The sequence below is a fragment of the Gymnodraco acuticeps genome, unplaced genomic scaffold (genome assembly GCF_902827175.1).
Source record: "Gymnodraco acuticeps unplaced genomic scaffold, fGymAcu1.1, whole genome shotgun sequence".
Classification (NCBI taxonomy): domain Eukaryota; kingdom Metazoa; phylum Chordata; class Actinopteri; order Perciformes; family Bathydraconidae; genus Gymnodraco; species Gymnodraco acuticeps.
The window spans coordinates 519,883-543,037 of NW_022991959.1; the positions used below are offsets into that span (position 1 = coordinate 519,883).

Genomic DNA, 23,155 nt, shown 5'->3' on the forward strand with positions numbered 1-23,155 from the left:
ACTGGTGCTGCCGCTGCTGCGTCATGACGTCATCGTTTACATCGCTGATTTGCTCCCCAACGGCATTACGGCGCTCACAACAACAACAACAACGGGGAACTGCGTCGGGTCGATGATCGTGTTGCTTTTAATCACACGAAGCCAGATTAAATTGAATAACGACTTCTCCAACCTTATGCTTTTCTCCAGAGTGCCGTGGTTCATTGTTTATTAATGTGTTTCTGCAGCATTTACCGACCGCGGCAGTGTTGGCTGCTCTTCCACGGGAGTTTATTCTCCTCCGTTAGCTCCCGGTTAGCTCACACTGCTGCGGCCGCTCTAAAGTATTCACTGTCCGACTCACACAAGCAGCTGATACATATCCCCAGTTCCCCTTAGTCTAAGTCAGGGGTGCCCAACCAGTCGATCGCGAGATGTGTCTAAAAATAGAACAACAATATTCTGTTTTATCGTTAATGTCCTATAACATAATCTTCCTGTGCCAGAATAATGCACTTGAACGCATCAAAGCTTTGTGATTGGCCGGCTAGACCCCATGTGTCGGGGCGTGGCTGGTTGGCAGTGGGCACTATTCCGCTGACGTTGTCCGTGTCAACAGGAGTGACAGTCCGCACACACACAAGACCGCAATTATGGCAGAAGCAAAAAAGCCCAAAATATATCATTTTCACTCCGAGTGGGAGGATGATTATTTTTGTATCTATTCCAATTCAAAGTCCATCTGTCTCATCTGCAATGCGAGCGTGGCTTTATCTAAGAAGGGTAATTTAGGAGCGGCATTTCAAAACAGTGCACAACCGCTACGAGACGGAATTCCCTCCTAATTCTACCCTACGCTCCCAAAAGGGGAGGGGCCTGAAAGGACAGCTAAATGCACAGCAGTCCATTTTCACCAGGCCCAACAACAAGAGCAAGGCTGCTACCAGCATGGCCGTATCTACCATTGAGGTCACCGAGGTCCGGACCTCGGTAATATTTTCCGAGCTGTGTATAACAAAACTTGTGAAATAATTGCACTAAACGGGGTTCTTTGTAGTACTACCATTTACTGACCATGGGGGAGCTGCATAACTACGTAGCCTCGATTAAAGCAAACAGAAGAAGACGACATGTATCAACAAACCTCCGCAGCCCGGACTTGTATCGGAGCAGCGGAGGAGTGATGAAGTATCTAGAGATCTGAGTCCAGCGGGCTGCTTGTGTTTCTGTTCATCAGGACATCATATGAGCAGCAGATCCTGTGTGAACGCTGTACGTTAGTCAGTGGACGTCCGACAACATACACACAAACTTATATTGCAGCTATAGGCTATACTTTGGTTTGAATTGCGTGAATAAACTAGCTAGAGAGCTAAAGTTAATTACATTCATCCAATGTCAGAAGGATTACCTTTTAACAAACGTTGTAATGCTTTTCTTCATTTCAATTTGAGTAAAACATTGAAGATATAACATTGTATTGTTTTCTTTTTACATTGACTCAGATATAATGAAAAGACTACGTCAGTCGAAGCTCAGCTTTGGTACGGAAGAGACAGGACAGGCAGAGAGAAAGAGAGAAAGAGAGAGAGAGAAAGTGATGGAAGTCAAAGAGGAACTGGAGTCACACAAAATAATGTAGGCTTAATAAGCCCATCTATTTATCTATCTATTTATCTATCTATGTATCTATAACAATAGTCTTCATTTACAATAGGCATAATTTTAAAACATACATCTATTGCAGTTATGATGTCATAATAACATACAATTGTATAAAACACAATTTGCTTACATCTTTGTTCTCTTTTGAGAATCAAACAAAACAGATTTAAATAAAAAAAGAATGCAAACAAACAAGTGAAATGAACTAAATGGCTGAATTGCTTTTGATTCACTGGCAGGAGCGACAAGTGAGGAGGAGCAAACAGTGAACAACAAGGGAGAGATTGAACAAAAAGAAAGAGTAGAGGACAGAGAGAGTAATGAACAGGAAGAAGACAGAGAGACTAAAGAAGATGGAAGAGAGGCTGCAGGTTATGGAAAAGAGAGAGACATGGAAAATGAATGTTGACAATGTTTTGTGATTATTTTAGCCTCTTCTGCATGTCGAGATCATTAATAGTAACAATCAACTAAATCTTATGTATTACACTTTCAAAAATAATTGATGCTGACATTGTCAGCCCACTGACATGGTTTGAAATCAATATATTATCCAATGTGTGACCCCCCACAGGACTTAAAAAGCACCTAACTAGATCATGAAAATCCCAAAAATCTCGGGGGGTATCCCCCGAACCCCCCTAGCATGTTTGGACCTCGGTATATAGGAAATCCTGGATACGGCCCTGGCTACCAGAGCATCTTATCGTGCCGACGCGCTTTTGGGGGACAGTAAAAATAACAGTAGCATTTCAACAGGTTTTTGATATAATAAAAACTCAAGTTAGATACCGTTATTAATCAGCTGTAAGTTTTAGTTTGTTTGAACTTATTCATTATAATTATTGTACAAAATGGTATAAGAATGCAAACTTAAATTGATTATAGTCTATTATCAATTCAGGTTAAGAAACTAGTGTTGCTTGCATCCTATTTTAAAGGCATTTATTTGTATACTCTACTAAAATGCAACAAAAAAAGGGTTTGATTCTATTAATTTTGTCTTTTTGATTGCACTTTGGCAGCAGATTCCTGTGTAGCTTCAGATCTGAGTTGTCTTATTAGTAAGCCTAATTTTAATGGCAAAGAAAGGGTTCAGAGTCTTTTCTTTTTGTGTCATATGTGGCAGCACTGTTCAATGTTTCTTGAAAACATTACCCACTGTAGTATGTGACGTGTGAATAAACTCCAACTCTATCAACAACACTGTTGTGTAACTTCAGTTAAATACTTGTATGTGTGTAGATTAGAAAGAGCAGGTAAGATAAAGGATCTGCAGTATTTTATGAAGTATTAATCGTACAAAAGTCAGTTTTATACAAATAGAAGTGTGTATTTACCTGTTAGTTTACCTGGTCAGTAATGGCTACGTCTCTCTATTTGGACTGGTAGATCTCGGCAGACTGGCAACTTTAAAAGTAGCTCTCGGTTCAAAAAAGGTTGGGCACCCCTGGCCTAAGTGAATGTGTGTCAGTCTGAATTGACGCTGTTTGGTATCACAACGCTGTTATGAAAGTTTCTCTGGTATAAAATGGGTGATGTTAGCATAGCAACCGAAGCTAAACTGACTACTTGCTATTGCTATCCTATTGTGGCATAAACCGTTTTCTACAGGCACATTTTACCGGCGTATTTTTATTATGATTCTACTTGTGATAGTCGGACACGACAACCTGTGCAGCCCATGTATTGATTCCATCCGATAGCTGCTATAATACAAAACAAAACGTCTGCCTCTCTCCACAATGATCAATAACAGTGAAAAGTAAGGTACAAATAAACAGAATCACACGAAGCCTGGTTAGTGTTGCCTGACTTTATAAAGTGTGTTTATAAGCACTATTGCTTGTAGGCAGGCATGACAGTCGACCCATGTTCAGGGGAGGAGGGTTTAGTTTCCTGCACGCCTCGACGTAAGAGAGACGTAAGCGACGCCACCTCTTAGCTCCGAAGCTCTTGCCTCTAGACCGACAATTTTTTGGAGCTGGAAGTGAACCGGATTCCGGAGCTAAGAGCCGGCGCCGCTGCGGTGTGAACAGGAAAAACCGGCGCTTTTCAGGCTCCAGCTCCGAGCCGGAGCTGAAAAAGCGCTGGTGTGAAAGGGGCATAGGAGGAGATTCAGGTGATAAAGGGGGGGGTTACCTTGGTTGTTGATTGGCTAATGGTTACACAAGACAAAAAAATCGTTATGACATCATAAAGTGGCCAAAATCTGATCAGCTCATTTTCAGACAGGTTTTTATAGAAATGAAGGTGCAGCTAGTTTGAATGACTTTGTATACTGCAGGGTAGCTTGTGAATTTACTCCAGGTGGAACTAAAGTCTGATTTAACACTTGATTAGATTTCACATCATTCATTCACATCTGTAAAGTAACTAAAGGTATTCAATACATGTAGTGGAGTAAAAGTACACAAAAATGTAAATACTCAAGCCTCTCAAAATTGTACTTAAGTACAGTACTTGAGTGAATGTACTTAGTTACTTTACACCCCTGGCAGTAACTTCTGTGCTTGGATACACAAACGCTCTGACAGAAATATATGTAACCAGTGAAAGGGAACATGTTCTGCTGCGTTAAGAAAGTCCTGATAGTCAGGCTGCAGCTCTTTAGTTCGACATCTTCCTTACAAATAACGGGGGGAAAGAAAGGAGAAGTAGAAACAAGCCGTAAAGACAAAAGACAGTTTGTGCTTGATTTAATTTGACAGTCATGCTTTGAGGGGGGACATCGTGAAGAGCTAATGACAGTGACACTGGGGGGGTGGGGGGGGGGGGGGACAATCACATTCTCCTGCTAATGATGGTCAGTACCGTCACTAAATCTCCTGATTTCAGTGCTCCTGACCAGAGGGAGCATTTCTGAACTGAACTCTCCTTTTGTCATATTCAGGCTGATGATCATCAACAGGTAGACGTACTGAACTATTTGTCTTAATGGTTTATTATTAAGCTAATTTAATTATTCTTTATTTAAATACATTTATTTGTTATGCAGTATGTGGACACCACATTTATTAAAGAAAAATACAGATTGCTTTTGAATAATGTATTAGGCTTTAACAGCATTTGTAAACTATAACTGTTACTACATTTTTGATGTGAAATATCTTGGTTTCTTCTTCTCTAAGGTTACATTGTTACACACACTAATGTAAAAATCATCTTATTATTATTATTATTTATTTTCTCATTTTTATTTGCATTGCATTTGATATTGAGGTAATACAAAACTAACGGAGAGTAATCAGATTACATTTCTCTTATATGTTGATACTCAGTTTAGGTTACTGATGACATGCAACTAGTTACTGTAGCGGATTACATTTTTAAAGGCACCCCCCAACCCACTGTTGGATCACAAACAGCCCATCCCCCCTGGCAGGGAGGATGAGGAGGACATAGGGGCCTCTAATGGGCCCTAAGCCTGCTGACTCTGTGGACAAACTTAAATTGTTTTTGACATGATGTGCGTTGAGAACACTACAAAAGATCATGAGTGCATTTATTTTTTGTCCGTGAGTACTCTAAACCTGAGTCAGCAGAGGACCAGATTCAGTTTAACACTGCAGTGGTAAGCATTGAAATAATACTCAATGGAAAACATAATCAAATGGAAATGCCATCTGTAGTTCAGCTTTGTTTCTATCAGCTCTATTGTAAATGTCATATGGCCGCAGCTGGCTGCCACTGAGAACAGAGCAACACCATCACAGTGTGTGTGTGTGTGTGTGTGTGTGTGTGTGTGTGTGTGTGTGTGTTGTGTGGTGTGTGTGTGTGTGTGTGTGTGTGTGTGTGTGTGTGTGTGTGTGTGTGTGCGTGCGTGCGTGCGTGCGTGCGTGCGTGAGATAATGGTATATATAGGAGTTATTAACACGTGTCTTTATTGACCTCTACAGCACATTGTAAGGTATAGCTTGACTATTTGGTTTTCACGCTATAGGTGTCATTCTATGAAAGTGACGTTTATTTTAGATTCAATAATAAGATTGTGTTCTGGGGAAAATGACCTTCTCCAAAGAATATTTAGCATGTTGGATGTAGGCCTTCACACATGTGCAGCACATGGCTAATGGCTCATCAAAGAATGATGTTTGTGTCTGCAGGGTTGATGAATGAAATCCTGGACTGACTTGGTAAATAAATGACCAACAGCCTGGTATGTACCCTGTGTTGTTTGCAAAAGGGAAAAGCGGTCATTTTTAATCCACACTAGAAAGTTCAATATAAGTTCAAATAAAAATAAATATTTATGCTTAGGAAGATTTCGTGATTTGGACAAAATCCTTTTACCTAACCAAATACACAGCTGTTTGAATGTCAGACAGCTAATCATTCGCTGATGCTAACACACAGCAACACACACCTGCACCACGCTGCTCTGCTCAGGTGTGACACGTCTCACAGAAGCCTCACGCCAACATACAGTAGAATATAATTGGGTGGGATGAAACCCTCTTCAATGGTCACACATGCATTCTGCAGAGCTCCACACTCCATATTTACATCTGGTCGGGGACTTGAACCAGCGACCCTACGGCTCACAGTCCAAGCCCCTACTGACTGAGGCACTGCCGGAGGGGCAGTGGCTCCTCCCAGTCCCCCCATGGATGGGATGGAAGCAAATCGTCCAGCTGACCCCCCACTCAACCCAGATTATCCCAATGTGCATAGCAAGTCAAGTGTTATCTACACATTCTCATACTGTGACCATGGGTTGATACTTTAAGCCTGTTTGCTAAGCTGTACACAGGCTTTCGTCTACAGAAAGAGGAAATATTATCTGGAATATTCCCACTGAGTTACATCTCCCATTCATACAGCGATGTGGCCCATGGAAACCCTGTATGGGGGAGGGATTTGGTTTAGAAAATAATGCGCCAACGTAAAGAAACTGGGCTTTTCTGCCAAAAAAAACTCCCACCTCTTTTATTTATTTTGTTGCACTATGAGAGGAAGAGCAGGGGGCGAGTAAATGCTGTAATCGTATTTAGGGGACATCGAGGCGCCACTCACACTCTTTGTGCCTCAGGGACATGCACTTGGCTCTACTTCTTCCCGCCTCTGAAAGAAACATCTGTGTGCTCAGCAGCATGCCTTACTGAGAAAGTCTGCACAGTCAAACACACAGATACTCACATGTACACACACATCCTCCATCATGACATCCCCACAACAAATCCCATCGCACACACAGGGGGCCACGTCGATTTTTGCTGCAGCATGATAAAACCTGAATGTGGGCCAAGCATTCCACGCCATCTCTGATTGGCTGGTTCTCGGTAGGAGAAGTGCTAACAACCACTGGCATTAGGCAGTAATGGATGAAGAGGCTGGTGTGGGGCACCGGCCCAGGAGCGGGGACAGGAAGCTTTTCACAGCACCATGGTAACCATCACGGTAACACATTCACAAAGTTGTATTGGAGCAGCTCTTGCCCTGGGAAAGGAAAACAGGAAGTAAGACATGAGGCAACTGCCTCCAGAGCTGGATTCTTCTCATCTGGTGACCTGCATTCAGGCTGAATCAGGATTAGCTGCCAGCTAATCTGTAAGGAGGGACAGATTTACGGGAGGCCGTCTGGTTGTGATCAGGTTTAACCACATCTCAAGATGAACTTTTATCACATACTTCTGTTGTGAGTGTCTGTGGTTTCTCTCACTACTGATCATTCATTTGTTTATCTTTAGAAATCAAGGAAAAGTTCAAATTAAAAACCCATTGGCTAATGGAAGAGCTTCCACAGACCTAAAAACGGGCCTCCCTGTTGTGTTTTATCCATATTCACAAGGCACTTTAATGAACACAATTTTCTACTCAAATTAACAATAACTCAGACCTGACAAAAGCACTGAAGTGTGATGAAGTGGTTCACAAGCCTAATTTCTTCTGCAGTGCTGCTGCACTCACTGCAGAGCCATGTGGACCTGAGGTTAGTATACTCAACATACAGTCATTACAACTAGCTGCACCTTTACCAGCTTTGAGAACACTTTAATGATCAATCATTATAAAACATCATACACTGAACAAAAATATAAATGCAACACTTTTGTTTTTGCTCCCATTTTTCATGAGATGAACTCAAAGATCTAAAACATTTTCTATATACACAAAATAACCATTTCTCTCAAATATTGTTCACAAATCTGAAAAAGTCTGTGATAGTGAGCCCTTCTCCTTTGCCGAGATAATCCATCCCACCTCACAGGTGTGGCATATCAAGATGCTGATTAGACGGCATGATTATTGCACAGGTGTGCCTTAGGCTGGCCACAATAAAAGGCCACTCTAAAATGTTCAGTTTTATCACACAGCACAATGCCACAGATGTCGCAAGTTTTGAGGGAGCGTGCAATTGGCATGCTGACAGCAGGAATGTCCACCAGAGCTGTTGCCCGTGAATTGAATGTTCATTTCTCTACCATAAGCCGTCTCCAAAGGCGTTTCAGAGAATTTGGCATCTCATGAAAAATGGGAGCAAAAACAAAAGTGTTGCATTTATATTTTTGTTCAGTGTATATATTATTCTGAAATGGACCAATCTGCACAATGACTACTTTTACTGACAGTATACTTTGATGATAATACTTTTTTACTTTTACTTGAGAGTAACATTTTGAATGCAGGACTTTTACTTGTAGAGTATTCCTACACTCTGGTACTTCTACTCTTACTAAAGTATCAGATCTGAGTACTTCTATTTTTACCCAAGTACAAGATCTGAGTACTTCTTCCACCTCTGAAAATAGCTACCAAAAATATATTTATAAGAAAGTGTAAACTGAATATTGCAGACACAAAAACTGTGAACCGGTTCAAATGTAATACAATTAGATTTGTATCGTCGTAGTTGTAGTGTCATTTTAGATGGAAGCATTGAAAAAGCTTATGTTTAAGTTATAGTCTTAGCTAATCACAATCAAACGGTTGTCTGTATCGCTGTCACTCCGAATAGATTACCTGAAATCTATTCCTAATTAAGATGTTATGGTACGCACAAAAAAAACAATAAAGATGTAATACTGAATATATACTTTATTGTGATGGTAATTATGGAAGAAAAGGACTTAAATCGTATTACATTTGTATTAGGATTGCTAAATATAAAAGCACGTATTATGAAAAGCCAATGAACGCAAAATACGAAAATAATCCTTTGACAGATCCAAACTACAATTATCCTTACTGAGCTTTGATTGTACCTCTCCACAAATGCCTTTTATATTCCTTTTAACACCGGGGGTCATATTTCATTATGTGTTCATTTGTATCTGAAGTTGTACCCATGGACGTATAAAGAAGAGTTCTACATCAAAGTTATTCTGCGTGGGGACTTCCGGAAACAATCTTGATTCTGATAAAAAAAACATTAGCAAAGATGTCTTATTGAGAAGATGATCACTAAGTTTTCAAAACCGTTTATGGTCTCTGGTACTTCCAGTCCAACGACCACTGCAAGCACAGCGTTAGAAAATCGGGCCTTCAAAATAAAAGTTTGACTTTCTTCCACCAAAAAAAAGTATTCATTTTTTCTTCACTCACACATCTGCGACCCACTCGCGACCCAAAACTGGTGGGTCGCGACCAGTTGAGAACCACTGCTTTAAAGCTTCATGGGGTAAATCCTGACAAACCAGAACAAACTGCTGTACACCTTTGAAGAGAAATGCATAGAAGTAAGTGTCAGATTACTTCATAGGAGGTTACACTGTCCAGTCTTGTATACAAAAGTTTTGAACAGATTGCAGTGATTTGTTCGTAGCTGCTGGGAATATCCTTTTTTGTTGACTCTGAATGTATATAGTCATTGTTGATAAGCTCTCTGAATCACATACTGATGCAATTGGGAGGCCAGAAGTACAGTGGACCATTCATGTGCAACACAGAGAAGTATTTGCTGCTAATCACAACCACCCTGTACAACAGTGAGATGAATCATTGAGGTAGGCCTACTAAATGTTGTAAACCAAGACAGATGATGAATGCAGAAGCGAAACAGAAGGCATGAGGTGAGCTGGGTCAGTTAAATGTCTGCAGCAATTATCAAACCATATCAGTCTTAAGCAAGTTCTAGAGGCACTAAGTCATGCTAATACCAACCAAAAAGAGCCTGTGAGCCTCCATGTGTGCAGCAGCACAGTGAGGCAGCACTGAGGTCATGTGCCTGCTCTGCAGATGCTGCCCCATCAGAACCACACATGGTGCGGCAGCCTGAAGAACCACAGACCCCTTCAAATGTAACAGCCTCATTTGTCCATTGGGTAAATTACAGTGTTTATGACATTTTGTAGAGAGGCTGGGTATCAAACTGGCAGTTTGTTTGCCAGCCCTTGCCAGTTGTCCTTGTGTCCGTTATCAACTTTGAATGCAGCTGTGGAACATTTGATTTGACATTTCTCACAAATCTATTTTCAAAAATCAAAAGTCATGTGAGATCTCAGCAGTGAGGGTTCCGGACTGCGGCCAACATGCTTAGAAATGCAATATTTATCTGGTAAGGGCAAGACCATAATCATCAGCCACTTGTCCATCAACCTGACAAGAAAGCGAAGATGCTTTTCGACTCACTGTTCTGCATGAATGTGGCGATGTAGAAATGTACGAAACAATCCACTTAGCTGTACCGAGTTCCAAAGAAGAGCAGTGTATGGCTCATTATTTAAAAGCAAAGGGAGAACATCATTGATTAATTAACGTATTTCAATCTTGATCATTTTATTCTTAAATAATGACGGCAGTGTCTGTTGAGGGAACATCAGTCAGCATCCTGTCTGTGCTGTAGGCCCAAGTAAGCATCAGTCAAAACAGAGACGTGATCATCATACTCCCGATTTATTGGATGGTGTAAACCTGCAGGTCCGCTGCAACTCTGACTACTTTTAAATCCAGGCTGAAGACTTTTCTTTTTGTCGCTGCTTTTAATTGAACTATTCATATCTTAGACTGCACTGTAACTTTGATCCATGTACTTTTTCTTTTAATGTTTAATTGACTGCACTGTAACTTTTATCCATGTATTTTTTCTTTTAATGTTTATTTTATTAGCTTTTCTTTTTAATGACTGATTTTAAATGCCATTTTCTTAATCTCTTTCATTTTTTGTAAAGCACTTTGAATTGCCTTGTGTTGAAAAGTGCTATATAAATAAACTTGCCTTGCCTTGCCTTGTATGTCAAGCTTCCTAGCAACCAACGCCTCATCTTTGACGTTAACTAATGTGCTAATATCTGATACTGATCTACTGAATATTACTTTACAAGTTTCTCCTTCAAAGAGAAGGTTATAGTATTATTTTAATAATCTGTTGTTGCTTTTTAAAGGCTTTCTAGGATCATCCCAAAAAAAATGAAGCTATCTAGCTTACTAGAATGCAGTGGCGTAACTATCGCCGGTGCAGCCGGTGAAACGCACCGGGGCCCAGAGCCGGCCAGGGGCCCATGCAAATATATATAAATGGCATTGACCGGTTCACGCAGTCTTCAAAGTAACCAAGCAACCTAAATGAATTTGTAATTTGTCTGTCCAATGACCTTGCTCCCTTTCATGTCATGTGATACCTTGCGTGACGAGCGAACCGTTTAATCAACCTGTACTGTACTGTAGCTAGCAGCAGCAAGTTCGGTAGCATTATATAAATGTAATCGCTTGCATTTATAATGTACAGCAAACCAAAGCACAAGAGCAGCGCTCAAAAGAGAAAGGACAAGAGAGAACAAGGAGATGTAACAGCTAAAGTGACAAAATTAGACAGTTGTTTTTGTCATACATCGTCCTCGAAATCAAGCGCTAACGTTAGCAATGTTGACGTGCAGCGGCAGCCGGAGCCAGAGGCTAACGATAGCTCACCTGCCTCACCACCATCATTGCCATCTAGCTCCACAAGTGAAGCTGTATCCGTGGCCGTGGCTGTGCAACCTTCTTCTCCAGACAGCCAGGAGGAGAGGCTGGATTTGGCTGTGCCCGGCGGTGGTCCAACAGTTCCCCCAAGGGCCCCAACCGAAAGGAGACTCAATGGCGCTATTGAGACCCCCGACGCCAAGATCAAAAGCTATATTATAGCAACCGGTCTATGTAGGCCTACCGGCCCATTCCCCAGAGACAAACATCAAGGAAACAGGTTTAATCCTCTTCCTAGTTCGCTGTGCCGTTGTCAGGCTGTGGTGGTCTGAGGCCAGGGCAGGCTGTTGTCGATAGCCTATACATGTGGCGCTTCTGAGTGGTTGTGTATGTCTGTGCGTGTGTGAGCGCATCAGTGTGCGCTTATGTTTGGGGTGATGGCCAGGGGGGGGGGGCCCAAAACAATATTTGCACCGGGGCCAATCACAACCTTGTTACGCCACTGCTAGAATGTAACGTATGTATCCTATATATTTTTGTATCTTTTGTGGAACTAGAGGACACGTTTTGCACGGGGTAAATAAAGTGCATCGTATTGTATCGTACCGTCAATGACTAATAGTTGTCCCTGATACATTAAATACATTTTCTTTTTAAAATCTGCCTTAGTTTAATGGTTCGTATGGTTCTTATGTATGAATAATGTAAGTGTGTCACAGGCTCAAACCTCAACACCTCATTATATTTGTTTTTGTCCTTTTTATATTTGTTTTTTTACATTACGTCATGTCTGCAATGCCCTCTCTGTACATTGGGGCTGTTTTTTTCATTTGGAATTAAAAAAAAGCTATAATGTTTATTATCTGACTTTGACTTGGCATTTTCACCCTCAGAGCATCAGTAACTACTACTGAACATATGCAATGATTTTAAAAGAAAAAAGCATGTTTTTACAAGTCACCACCTGCACTCCCATGAGCATCTGTTCAGTTGATAAGAGTCGGACCCCCGGTGGACACAAGGCCCCAGCCGTCTGCCAAATGTATCTTCAAAGTGGGTCATGGAAATGAAAGGGAAGCGATCCACAATCATGGGCTCACAAATGTTCTCTTGGGCAGTGGCTGGGGAGTATAAAGGTTGCAGGTCTAAATTAAAGTTGCCTCGAGAGTTATTGGGTGGAAGAATCAACGCCGCTCTCTCCATCCTTCATCAGGCCTCAGCATCACATGCTGTGGCGAGTCTGTGCTCAGGTCTAAAGATGGAACCTTATATGGCAGTGAGCGAGTCAGAGAGAGTTATGCTGGTTCTGTGAGCTCTGAGAGCTCCAGCAGCAGGAATACCACCGGTCACAGCTAGCGTATGTTCAGCCGGATCAATGACAACATTATGAAAATGTGATGAATGCGCAAGGCTAATGGCCGCGAGTGGAGACGGCTCTGGTGATGACTGAGCGGAGTTTTCTGTGGATATACACAGAAGTTAGCGTTTATAAACCCAACACTTCAAACAGCACATGTGCCAGCAGATCTGATGGAAAAATCGGGCAGGAATTAAGAACACCTGCCAAGAGTACAGGTTTCCCTGTTGTTTTTTTGGCGATAAGTAATGCTAATATATATCTGTCTCTCTGCTCAGTATTAATACATTAACCCTGTAAACCGCTATGTTTACTTGTGTCTTAAAGGCACATGACCGTGCCCGACAGCAGGAACAAACAAGAAACATCCTGTTATGGAGATAAAGAGCTAAGCTGTTGTAGCCACATTATCCTGTAGTACAGTGACTAAAAGCCACAGGGTGATTAGTCCAGGTAACTATCTATGTTAGCAATAAACCTAATTAATGTAATCTAAAAATTGAAGTATATAACAGTAATATAGTGATGTTGGAACAGTCTCTATACTGTATAATGTCAACATAACTGAAAGTGCAATAACTGAGCCGCTCTTGTATTTTTGGATACTTTTTGTCTTTTTAAACAGCGAGGACTTCTGTGTAAAAGACGAGTGCATTTTTCATATTATGTAACCATTAAATGTACATATTTTTTTACATTTCCAAAAGACTAGGCATTGGAGGTGAATTAAAGACAGATTTAATACATCATCACATTCGGTCTTTGCTAACAGTATGTTTTTTACATATAGAGAAAGTAATTTCCATCACAAGTGCTCACTGAAGACGCTTATGAAAACATATCACCCATGTTAGTGGCACTAAACAGGGTCTAAGATCGCTGTAACCTTGTTGCTATGTTTTAGTGGAGGATGACATTTAAAAATGTCTATTCAATGTCTGTGGGTAAAGATGTTAAAAGCCTTCAGGTAAGTGGGAGCAAAGAAAGAGGGTGAAAGTCTATCGAGTCTGATTGCTGTTATTGTCGTCCGCTGAAAGGGTTAATCTCGGCATGTTGCTTTCTTTTCACACAAAGACTGTGTTCCCATCATCCTAAGGCTCTCAGCAAGGTGCACACATAGCATATGAGTCTGGCTGCTGAAGGAAATTAGTGCCGGGGCTTCTGGGAAAGAGAGAAGGGTCCAACAGGTTGGAGCTATAGCTGGTGGGGCTTGTTTGACGATCAACTTAAGTGGCCCAATTAACCACATTTTTATCAGGGTTAAATATCTCTGACACTGTAATATTTTACAAAATCTGTGCTGGTTTAAAAAAAATCTTGACTTATATTCCATCCCCAGAAAGACAATGTGACCACAGCAGTAAAGAGTGGAGCAGGCTGGCCAACCTCAGGTCCGGCTCTTTGTGGTCTCCTTTTTCCTTTTCTCATAAAACGGCTCCAAGCTCAACAATAGCTTGCAGATGTATAACTTAACAGTTACTTGAGGTAAATCTTATCTGCACACTGTAAATACTGTACGTCTGGACACATATTTGCATGCTCTGCATCATTTTGGCATAATGGTGTTATATAGAAGAAATGTGACTAATTTGTTTTTCTTGCCCCCCCCCCCAATGGTCAATTCTCAGACTAGGCAGTGCTGACCAAATAAGACAATTCTGTTTCTGCATTGATTATCTCGTGCAAGTTTAACTGTAAAATGCTCTGGCTGATGGCCGTTACTTGGCTTTGACTTGATTGTTCAAACAAGCCACACAATTTAGATCCGGGCACGTAGGAATCTTGCAAATATGAATAGGATCTTTCGGGGCAGGCAGAGAAACTGGTTATTTTTCCCCACAGATGATCTTTCTCATGCTCTAATGTCAGGATATGCTTACAGTTTCAGCATCTAGGACAAAAAGTAATTGTTGTTTCCAACCTCAGCACTAGGCCAATTTCCCCTTAGAAACCTCTATCAACAGAGCACATTCACAATGTTATTTAATTCAATGCATAATAAAACTTTTTTAATTTTTTATATTTCTAGATTTTTAATTATTAAATAACATTTATTTTAAGTAGGCCAAATGTATGTTAAATGCACCATACCTGCTCCACCCGGATCTCATACTCTCCGTTCAGCTTCTTCCCTCGAAAATACTTGGACCTACAAAGAAGCAGAAGACAAACTATCAAGGAACCGACAAAAAGAGGGTGTTTTATATACAGTGAAATCCTTATACTTCATTCATAATTTGCAGATATTAAAACTAAATAATGGAAAACAATCAAATTGTATTAATGTGTACATTATTTACTGCAAGGATTAGTTTTTAGTTCCTTTGTAAGGTGATTTGTGTTCTTCAACATGGACCCCCCCCCCCTGCAACAGCACAGGGTACAGTGTGTGCTCCAAATGCTCCTTACAGTCAAAACAACCTTAAAATATCCTTTGTTTATTTGATCGAAGGAGAGCTGAAATCTCAACAGACCTTCTAAATACCCTCAGAGCAGGCAACATAATGACTCATATTTTCCTCATAGCTTCCAGTAAACAGAATATCTTGGCAAAGAGGAACTTGTGGAATAAAGTGCATTAAAAAGATAAATAAATAAAGAGAAAACACGGTTTGAAGGACAGTCCCTGTGTGTGAAGTTTCTTCTCCTGTTATCACAGAAACACAACGTCCATGATAGTTGTAGGTGCCATAACGCTACTTAGCCCAAGTTCATTATTTGTATTATTATTATTTGTTTACGTCACTTTTATTTGTTTGTTGAGCACTTCCGGTAAATGTCACATGGGTGTGGTTTGGTTATATAAGTCACCTGTTTGATGTGGAGTGCGGATGACAGAGGGTGAGCTTGTGCTGTCATTTTTTCTGTTGACCGTTTTGTCCATAGTTACTATGTTATGATTTTGTTTATTAAATATCCTAAAACTATCTTGCTTCACTATGGACTTTCTCTTCGAAAACACGTCACAGTTTATAGCCAAGTTTAGCCTCTCGGCGACTCAAACGTAACTGGAAATTGAGCCGCCACAGTAGTTGCAATGCACTTTCACATGTTCTAAAGGAGAGATATGAGGAAGTAATGTTGGAACCATCAAGCTTTGTCGTCTCAACCTGTGAAGCTCCACCTGAAACGGTTATCTCTCTGATCATCAGATCCGCAGTATTGAGATTGACTTCTGCTGATTCAAAGCTGGACTTTGTGTAGAGAACAACCACAGTAAAAAGTTGACATTGTTGCATTTTTACATTTGGTTTATTTGAACACAGATTGAAAATTAAACTTGTTAATTGGCTTGTCATCGCTTCAGGTTTGGTTCAAAACCATGGCTGTTTAAAAATAACTAGATACACCCTTGGAGGCGGGGCTTGTTAATTCCTGGCACATGAAACCAAAACGGGCTGACGCAAGTACAGAAATACTCAGATCATCCAGGGATCTGGGCCACGTCCCCAGAAAGTGCACCAGGCTAAACTTTGGTAGTAGCCAAACGGTGGTACTAAAAATAGTGTGTCAGCAAGCGCATTTGCGCCACTTTAAGCCCCGCCTCTAATTCATTATATCGCGGCAGCATCACGGCAGAGGCCTGTACTACGAAGCAGGATGTGGGGTTAGCGAGGTAACTTCAGGGTTAACGGTCCTACGACGCTGGTTCACGTAAGTTCACGTAAGTTCACTTAAGTTCACGTAAGTTCACTTCTCACTTCTCCATATCTCTAAAAAACATGTTCAAAAGTGTAATTGTTTATAGCCATGTTGTGTCCCAGTGCTCTGTGGGTCTCAGCGTTGAACCCTCACCCCTTGAGGACATTTTCCGCTGAACTGTCCAGTCTCCTTCATGAGAGAAACAATGCCTGGGCTAAGGCTAGGAAATCAGGCTCAGAGGTAGAATGGCTACGCTTTAGGCAGCTAAGAAATAGCTTCACATCACAAATAAAAAGTGCTAAATCAAAGTTCTATTTGTCAGTTACCACAGAAAATCTGAATAATCCTAGGAAATTTTGGAAAGCCATAAAATCGATTTCCACTGGTGATATTCCAAATGAGCTACCTCCATGCCTTACCACATAATCTGGCATTATATCAGACAGGGCTACTATGCTCAATTGTTTTAATAAGCATTTTGTGTCTTGTGGCTCGCTGTTTGATTCTGTCACTGACTGTACTTCTGCTTCTGTGAACGCTCCAATCCTTGAACAATGTGGTCTGGAAAACCCTTTCAGTTTTACCCCTTTTACTGTTGGTGTTGTCCATGATGTTTTATCCAAGTTAGATCCTAGGAAACCGGCTGGCCCGGACAACCTAGAACCTTTCTTTTTAAAGATAGCTGTAGATTTTATTGCTCCACCGCTTACTTCTCTTTTTAACCTCTCCCTTAGCACAAATACAATTCCTAAAGTATGGAAGTCTGCTTATGTCTTGCCTTTACTGAAAGGAGGGGAGGCAACTATTTTAAATAACTATAGGCCAATCTCGAAATTGTCAGTTCTGGCTAAAGTGCTTGAACGACTAGTGAGTGAGCAAGTAAAGGAGTTTTTATGTATAAATGATATCCTGTCTAAACATCAGTCGGGCTTCAGGAAAAAACATAGCACCATCACTGCCACAATGAAAGTTGTAAATGACATCACTAGTTTTTTAGATAATAAGCAGAGTTGTGCAGCTCTGTTTATTGATCTCTCTAAAGCATTTGACACCGTTGATCATCGCATTTTAAAACAGAGGCTACTCAGCATTGGCTTGTCCAGCCTTGCAGTGGGGTGGTTTGTGAACTACCTCTCTGAAAGGTCCCAATGTGTACACTTTGATGGGCTCACTTCTGAGTGGTTGAGCATTTCTAATGGTGTTCCTCAGGGTTCTGTTCTAGGTCCACTTTTATTCTCCATTTATATTAATAGCTTGGGTGATAATGTGGAGGAAGCTACCTTACATTTTTATGCGGATGATACTGTGATGTATTGTGCAGGTACCTCAGTTAAGGAGGCTGTTGTTAAATTACAGACTGTTTTTAACACTGTTCAGACTCAGCTCTCAGCGCTTAAGCTTCTTTTAAATGTGGATAAAACCAAGTTAATGCTCTTTTCAAAAGCTAAAAAGTCACCAGAGCCTGTTTTAGATATTGTAACCATGCAAGGAAAAAAACTTGAAGTGGTAACCTCTTACAAATACCTTGGTATCTGGCTTGATGACTGTCTTTCTTTTAAACTGCATGTAAATAACCTGCTTAAAAAACTGAGGGTTAGGCTAGGTTTTTTTTATAGAAACAAGTCCTGTTTCTCTCTTGAGGCCAGGAAAAGGCTAGTCACTGTGACCTTTTTACCTGTGCTGGACTATGGTGATCTATTTTATATGAATGCGCCGGCCAATTACCTCACCAAGATAGATGCCGCCTATCATAGTGCACTAAGGTTTGTGACAGACTGTAAGACTTTGACTCATCATTGTACCCTGTATACAAGGGCAGGGTTGCTTTCACTTACTGTACGGCGGCTAAATCACTGGTATCTTTTTATTTATAAAGCAATGTTAGGGAAACTTCCGTCTTACATCTGTTCCCTGATCTCACAGCGTATTGTAAATGGCTACTGCCTGAGATCTAAAGCTGTGGTTGTATTACATGTGCCAACTGCTAGGACTGTATTAGGAAATACAGCTTTTAGATGCGCAGCGCCGCTAGCATGGAACAGTCTACAAAAGGAATGGAAGCTAAGCAGTTTGATTCCATTTCATGTTTTTAAAGCTAGGATAGACGCTATACAATCAGAAAATATTGGTGTCTGTAAATGCTACTAGTATACAAACTGTAGTATCATATAATGTCCTTTGTTTTCTGTCATGTTTGTATTAATGTTTGGAACTAATTGAAGCAGGTCACCATTGTAAAAGAGGTCTATGATCTCAATGGGTTTTATCTGTATAAATAAAGGTTTTGAATTGAATTGAATTGATGGTTGCAGGTTGCTGAGGTTCTGGGCGACATGCCTTCGATAACTGGGACAGGCTGTTTGGGATGAATGGTGTGTTCCAGTTGTACTGGGAAGTGGGAGTACCTGTTTCCAGTTCCAACTGGAGCGCCCCCTGATGTCGGTATTCCTACCTAGCACGATGACCGACATCATCCAAACCGGTATTGCAAACAACGGCTAACCTGAGGTGACTGCTAGAGCTGTCAAAGAGGCCAACAACATTGCTGCGGGCGTCTCTCTTTTCCGAATTGTTCTACTGGAACTGGTCGACTCGGATGTGAGGTCACTCCCAGTTCCGACCTCCAACTTCCGAAGTAACACAGCATTAAGGCTCATCTCAACCTACTCAGACCAGAACACCCAGCAGAGCCTCTTCCCTTGTCTCCCCCATGTCTGCCTCTTTGTTTCTCATCTCCCTGTATCAGTCCTTTACGTCTGTTCATTATTGCTCATTACTGCCGCTGAGAGGGATCTACTTCTTAACGTCTCCCAGCTGGTCTGGGCCTCTAGCTGTCTCATTCTCTGTAATTTTGGAAGCCATGAATCTTCAGCTTGACTGACCTTTATACTACACAATGCACCCTGTCACCCTGGCCCACTACAACCATGAGGCAGGACCCTCAGACTCACCCGCTAAAAATGATTGGTATGCGTTTCAAGTAATTGCAACACATTTCGTCACTTCAAGTAATCAATTTAATTTGCTTTCTGGTTTTACATGTGTCCAGATGTAAACACTGCACTCCGTAGAGAGGTCTGAGCCTTCCTTCTCCCAGCCCTGCACACACCCACTATAAACACCATGGAACTGAATTCCATTTCCCCCCCATGAGATTAGGTTCTTTTGTGTACCACTAATAGGAAGCGTATGAGTCATGTATACGGAAAACCAATTGGCCCTCAAGATGTATTTATTTTTTAAAACATTCCTGCTTCTATTTGTATCCACCTTCCTAAACTTGATGTGGTGCTAATACTGCCTTGTTTACAAAGGAGGTTTCCATGATGGACACATGTTTTTACATCATGCTTATATTCCCATACCAAACTATTGGCTTAGCTCATGTTTCTCCTATGAAGGACACAAGGTTCTCAGTAACAGTGAGTATGTTTAATCATAATCTGACTAGTTGTGTAATTATTAGCATTACATCCCTTAAAGTGGCTAGTGTAAATCTATAGTTACCTATTTACACATTCATTATTCGCTGAGAAACGTCTTTATTTATTCGTCTTAAGTTGTGTTTGTGTCCTCTTTATGGCTGACCCTGACTAAGAATGAACATAGTTGAATCTGATTGGTTATGTCTTTCCTAACGTTGACTGATTTGGATATATTTTTGATGCTTATTGATGGTCACTATTTGTTGTGTATTATGCTGACAGACGGAGAGACTGAACATGGTTCCTTATCCTGCCTGCTTTCCCAAGGTTTAATTAGAAATGTTGGCACTAACTATTTCCCCCCATTGTCAGAAGAAAGGAAGATACACAAAGAGGGTGACTACTTCTACGCACACTATGCTAATATTAACCTAGAAATTGCCCTAACCGATGCATTCTAAATAAATAAAGTGCTTTGATAGTGCTATGTTTGTGTAAGTCCCTGATGAGTAAATGCATTTCCTGGATTTTATATTGTTATTTAGCATTTCTCAGGATAACACCAAGACGCTGCATCAATGGCTTCCTGCTAATTTCTCATGCATCTATTTCAAATGATTTCAGCCTGTTTAATAGACATTATTAGTGATTATCGCTAAACATCTAAAACATCAGATGGGCCACACTGTAAGGTAACTGTCATTCTGAAGTGGAAGTAAAACTTTTGATTCTACGTCACCTGCCTTAAACCTTGTACTTTGTGTAGCAGGCCCCTTCTGACATATATCAATAAGGCTGATAACTTCTAATGATGTTGCGCTTATAACATTCAAGCAGGGTCGAGCTGAATTGTTTTTATTAACAAAACTATAAATAGGCGGAACAATTGGAAGAATCCAAGGAATTCTAGAAATTGGTACGTTTCAAAACCACATTTCCCTGACACCACTGTAACTCAGATTAAATGCTGAATCAGGAAACTTGAAATAGCTGACTATTCGTGCTCACCTAGTGTCCACCTGATCAGTGGAAGTCAATTAATAAAGCTAATAGTATTTATATAGCCACATTTCACAAACTGCAAATTGACCTCAACATTTTTTGTCAAGACTGCTGTAGTGGCATTAGATGGTACATTTTGACAATGTCAGGACCCTATAAAGAAATGCATAGATCTTTTGACAGCATGAATAGCATGAAGAAGAAGCACCATCCCTCTCAGGTTCATCAGAGTCAAACCACAGATATCTGAGATCTCACCGTTTATAAGAAACTTCAGACATGAAGAAATTCTGGAACACGGATGTCCTTATTAAGTTTAGTCTCTACCTTATGGGTGTTTTTTATATATATATATCTGGTCCTTGCTGCTGGTGCAAGCAAGTTTGTGAACGTATGCCCTGTTCAAATGTAACAAGGATTAATAAAAGCCAACTTGTTTCTGTATTTGTGCCCTTTAGAGTTCAGTGCTGTGTCAGCTCCCAGCTTTTTCTTTAGAGAAGAAATGGTTGAATTGAGCAACCTGATTTTTATTTATTCAGATCACAGTGCAGACAGAGCAACAGCCTCTTGGCAAAACGGAGAGAGAGAGATATAGAGAGAGGGGAGAGAGAGAGATATAGAAAGGGGGGGATTGTGGTGCTGGGGATGATGCTCCGAGACGTTGCCCTGTGCTGTGTACTGCTATTGTGCATCAGTCACTGCTGGAGGCCAAACTGTCAGGACGGAGCAGCGTTCCCCCAGAGACCCCGTTCCCCGGCCCGGAATGCCCAGGAGAAACTCAACTCCGAGAGACACAGATCAACCACAGTACTTTATCCTCCTCAAGTCATCCATATTTTAATCTTACAATAAATCTTTTGCCAAGAAATAGCTAATAAATGACTTGTTAAGTGCCAAGTTTCCTGTAGTTTCAATATACACTCCATGATAAAATCAGTAAATCATAATGTTTCTGATGACAGGAAACGCTTCAGTAGAATACTTTTGACTCAAGTGCAGTTGCTCTTTTAAATTAAAAGTATCATGTTGAAGTAATTTCATTTCTTATTAATTGAATTTGTTGTTTACAGAAAACAATATTGGTGAACATTTGTCGCTGCCTGGGATTGGCCCACAGCTTCTTCGTGTGGTCAGCTTGGTGTACGCTAACAGATTGTTGACTACACAGCTAACAAGCTTACAAAGCGTATTTTAAAAGATCCCAAAACTCACTGGAGACGCTCAGTGTCCAGATGATCTGTTCCCACAAACTGGCTTTTTGTCTCTGCTAAAGTTTGTTTGAAATATCATAAAGCTCTGGCTGCCATGGCTTGACGAGTCCAGCGAGATGATTGGTTGTCTGAACAGGAGACGTGTCCTCCTGCTCAGCCTCCTTCAGAGCAAGGACACTCTTTTCTGGGTGTCCTTCATCAGCTGGGAAAGATAGGTGTCCCAGGATTTCTCTCGCTGTGCTGTGAGGGAAGATCTTCCTGGTCTTCTCTCTCTGTTCCTCTGTATGAGAAGCTGGGATCTTTCCAGTGTCTTCCTAACCTCCACTTCCTGTTTTCCAAAAGCGTGAATAGATTGCATATAAAATACAACAGAATAGTTAAAGTGCATGATCTGGTGCGGACTGAGAGCTTTCTTCTATTCATTCCAAACAAAGCTGGATGTCATCGCTCGGCGGAAAAGAGCTTCATGACCGAGTGTAAAGACTTAACAGTATACCAAGCTCAACTAATGAGGTACATATGATATATATATATATATACATATTGTTGGAGCTATATATTGCTTTATGTTGTTCTTGCTGTTATTGTTTGTTGTTAATGTATATTTATTTAGTCTAATTATTTTTTGCAATTCAAATATATCTGTATGCTTTTATTTTGAAGGCAGTTCTAGGCCCTGGGTGATTGGGCACCTGCTGATCAGTATATATTGGAGGCAGGTGGTGGGATCAGTAGGCACATGTTCTTTTACCAGGGTTAGCACAAGGAGGCTCCAGGAAAAGCACAGGGCAAGATATAGGAACACTGTTGTACCTTTGATGATATTGGATCAATGAAATGCACAGAAACGACGTTCTTGCCTGGACTTTGATCATTCCCTGCTTCTGATTCGCCAGCTGGTGCCTCAGCGGCAGTATTCGTTTTGAGGTCATTTTCTCTTTTATTTCTTACGTGTACAAATGTACACTAAGTAGGCTGAGGAAGATTGTAAGTCTATTTAAGACACTAACCAGTTGCAGTTTGGGAAATGTAGG

At 40.9% G+C, this 23,155-nt stretch overlaps 1 pseudogene; it reads right to left on the reverse strand.

Annotated features, from left to right (window-relative positions):
* The window catches only part of LOC117536006, a 56,177-nt pseudogene that overhangs the window by 21,607 nt on the left and 11,415 nt on the right, over positions 1 to 23,155 (reverse strand).